A 4,267-nucleotide genomic window follows, 5' to 3' on the forward strand; every position below is an offset into this window, starting at 1 on the left:
TGTAGGTAAGTGAAATACTCATTAGTATGCATCCTCCATTATCCCTCACCCGATAGTATCAGGTAAGCGAAATATTCGTTATTATAAGCATCCTCCATTATCCCTCACCCCATGGTATTAGCATAGATTATTCACATACTTTGCTAAAACATTTCGACCCCTATCTTTTAAGGTAATCATCCAACATGCAAATATAATGAATTCACCCCCACCACAAATATTTTAGTAGAATGCTCATAATTATACTCATTTGTAACCATATATTAATAGCAAAACAATTGATTAATAGAATTCTCACCATGGATTTTAATAGCCAAGCAATGGAACTTAGATATCTTGGGTTAGAAGGCATGTTGCAATATGATATTAATTGGTCCCATAAATTGCTACAACTATGATCTTCGCTAGAAGTTATTATATTGGTGCCTAGAACAATTCCATTTATAAGGGCTTGATGCTTAGAGACTTTAATACTAGGTGTGCTATAGTTGGAGTATAGTTGGAATGATGATACTTTTTGGGAAATGCATTATGTCAAGATTCCATGAAAGGATTGAGAGGATTGTGATGGAAGTATAGCTACTTTAGACTTACACAAAGAGTAGGCTATAAAATATGAGCGAATAAGCATTGACTTTCCCTATATTCACCATTTGATAAGAATAAGCATTGACTTTCCCTATATTCACCATTTGATAAAAACGGCTACATTATAAGATGTATAATCAAGATCCCTTTTTAATCATAAATGCTAGCTACTAGATCAATCTTGCATTTTGGTAGATCTATAATATTTAATGATGTTGAGAACAATTCTGTTCAGAATATTAATTAGGAATATGTGGTCATGGAAACCTCCAAATCAATAGTATGTTTTAAACAAATATAGATGCCACTCATTGATCCATAACGATTTTAATAGCCACTTGGCATTCGTTCGTTGCTCCCATGATGGCCAAAATATGTGCGTTAAGTACACTTTCTCTTCAGCTTACAAATTTTCACAGCAATACGTGCTGATTTGCTGTTTTTAAAATTGTGGCCGCTCAGATACGAAAGTCGTACCAATATATGTGAACTTGTTTAGCATAAAAAGAGCAACTTATGAACGTCATCTCCCAAGTTTTGAGCTATCAAGTCTATCAAGTCATCTCTCAGGTCTTGTGCTATCAACGTCATCTCCCAAGTTTTGAGCTATCAAGTCTATCAAGTCATCTCTCAGGTCTTGAGCTATCAGAGATGAGCATGGAGTCAATCCAAGCTTTGCTCAATGGTACGCCACCCAGCTTCTTCTCTGTCTGCCTTTGCTGTATCATGGCCTTCCTCTCGATTCTTGTTATCTGGAGAAAATTGGTCTCTCAACATGCAACTGCCCACCTGCCTCCCTCGCCGACCTCCTTGCCCTTCCTCGGTCACCTCCACTTGCTCGGCGAGCTCCCCCACCAGGCCCTTTATCAACTTTCTCGCATCCATGGCCCCTTGATGTACTTGCGCTTGGGTTCCATCCCTACCATCGTCGCCTCTTCTCCCAGCATGGCCAGAGAAATCCTCCAGAACCAGGATCTTGTCTTTGCTTCCCGCCCACATACAACGTCGGCAGTCTACACTCACTATAATCGCACGGATATCGCTTGGGCTCCTTACGGCCCTTATTGGCGACAAGTCCGCCAAATCTGTGTCATGGAACTTTTCAGTGCCAAACGTATGGAGGCGTTCAGGCCAGTACGGAAGGAAGAAGTAGATCGCCTACTGCAATCGATTAGGGAAGCCAGCGTTGCAGGACAAGAGATAACGGTCGTGTCCAGAGTTCTGACCATGAGCAACAATGTCGTCTCCAGAATGACGTTCGGGAAACGTTTCTCGGAATTGGCTTCGCTCTGCCAACTTGATTCGTCCATTGACGTTCGACAGATTCTTGAAGAGCTGCTATGGATAAATGCGGCATTTAATATCGGCGACTTTGTTCCGTGGTTGCAATGGATGGATTTGCAAGGCTATATACGCCGGATGAAGAAGCTTGCAGCCCGTATGGATACGTTGTTGCAAGGAATAATCAATCAACGGCGTGCCACTTGCGAGCCAGATCGGAGCGATCAACACTTACTGGACGTGCTGATGTCCATTTCGGGTGAAGAAAGCCAGGCAGAATCCCGGTTAACGGATGACAACATCAAAGCAGTCATTATGGTATTTACTTAGCCGCTCCTATGGTTCTCGGTTCATCTCCACGTTGGTAGCTCTCATAGTTTGAATTGATCGGTCTGTTTGAATTGATCAGGATATGTTTGCGGGTGGATCGGACACGACAGCCGTGACAGTTGAATGGGCAATGACTGAGCTTTTGAGAAAACCAAAGATCATGAGAAAGCTCCAGGAAGAGATAGACACAGTAGTGGGCAAGGAACGTCGGATGGAGGAATCCGACATCGCCCAACTGCCATATTTGCGGGCGGTGGTGAAGGAGACGATGAGGCTGCATCCAGTAGGGCCGTTAATGATCCCACACGAGTCCACGAAGCCATGCCGGATTGCAGGATTCGACATACCTGCGAAGACGAGGGCGATTGTGAATGTGTGGGCGGTAGCGAGGGATACGAGTGCATGGCCGGAGAAGCCAATGGAGTTCTGGCCGGAGAGGTTCGAGGGGAGCGAGGTGGATGTGAGGGGGCAGCATTTCCAGCTACTGCCGTTCGGGGCAGGGAGGAGAGGGTGTCCGGGGATGAGCTTGGGGCTGATGAACGTTCAGCAGGCGGTGGGGTGTTTGGTGCATGCGTTCGATTGGGCACTTCCAGGGCAAAGTAATACAGATACTGAGGAATTTGATTTGGATATGTCTGAGAAGTTTGGGCTTGCCACCCGCCTGATTAAGCCTCTGGTGGCCATCGCCACCCCAAGATTGCCTCCCCGTGTTTACCACGCTTCATGAGGGGGCGTAACTGGGTGGATGAGGAGTTTTTCTCAACTTCCGCTCAAGTTTACAGTTGTACCAAGAAGCTAGAGTACCCCAAGTTTTAGATTTGTACCAAAATATAAGTTGTACAAAGAAGCTAGAGTACAAGACGCTTTTCACGTTCCCTAGACGTTGTATCAAGACGCTAGAGCACCCCTAAGTTTTACAATTGGCTTTTCAATTGAGGGTAGCTAATTAGAAGCTCACGGGTCTCCATCTCTCTCCCTCTACAGATGAAGAACGACATAAAAAGACATGACATGGTTGGCTCTATTATGAACCTAAGGAATTTTGCTATACTTCAACATTTTTCTATAAGGAGATATGTCTCCATCTCTCTCCCTCTAAAGACAAAGAGAGACATTCAAAGACATGCACATGGTTGTTTCTATTATGAACCTAATATATTTTGTTACACTTCAAGATTTTTCCATAAGCAAATATGAGGCTTTGAGTCATTGCATATTGCTTGCCAAACATGCCTTTAAGTGTGAGTATTTATAAAAGCCTTCCCATGTCTACCATGCTTCATGACTGGGGCTCTCCCTCTAGAGATTAAGAGAGACATAAAAAGACATGCACATGATGACGCTATTTCTATTATGGACCTAAGGTATTTTGTTACACTTCAATTTTTTCATAAGCAAATATGAGGCTCATCGTTTGCCAAAAATGCCTTTGAGTGTGAGTATTCACGTTATGCTACCTTGGTGTAAAAGGAAAGGAAATCATTTTCTTTCCATCAAAAGTATCCTTCTGATAGCAAGAAATTTTCAACCAATCTGTATTTATGCATTGATGTTAAAGGAGAGTCCTGATAGAGCTCATGAGAAGCATATCATTAAATATTTATATGTCAACTATGTTCATGAAGCAGGAAAAGGCATAAGTCATAATGAGTTTCTAAGCCTTGTAGTTGTTGTAGATGCGATAAAAGCACTTATGGATGGAATTGGTAGTCTCTTGTAGCATTAAATTTGGATAGGGAGATGTGAGTGTTATGCATGATTGATGCCTCCCAAATCTACTAAAGGGACTTCATGCCCTTGACCAACGTGAGTCTGTGGCACATGGCAACTTCACAGGTTAGTAAAGCTTGAGTCGAGCTAGATCTTGAGGGTCCTTCTCTAGTCTCCTCAAGGGAGGGAAGTACTATTCATTCCCCTCTACGCCTTCCTCCCTGTATTGCCTTCCTTTACACCTGATGTTGAGTTTGCCATGGCAGTGGTGATGGTGGGGGTTCTCTAGTGTCAACATTGATGAGCTCTGCTATGGTGTTTTAGGTCTTAATGCTCATTGTGTACCTTCATCTCCATG

The 4,267-nt window shown here is 43.2% G+C and overlaps 1 pseudogene; it reads left to right on the forward strand.

Moving 5' to 3' along the window:
• The first annotated feature begins 1,314 nt into the window (after positions 1 to 1,314).
• Positions 1,315 to 2,926, forward strand: LOC147902836 (cytochrome P450 CYP736A12 pseudogene; annotated as a pseudogene).
• The last annotated feature ends 1,341 nt before the right edge of the window (positions 2,927 to 4,267 follow it).

The sequence above is a fragment of the Dipteris shenzhenensis genome, chromosome 4 (assembly GCF_047967505.1).
Source record: "Dipteris shenzhenensis isolate YYH24624 ecotype China chromosome 4, Dip_SZ_1.0, whole genome shotgun sequence".
Lineage (NCBI taxonomy): Eukaryota > Viridiplantae > Streptophyta > Polypodiopsida > Gleicheniales > Dipteridaceae > Dipteris > Dipteris shenzhenensis.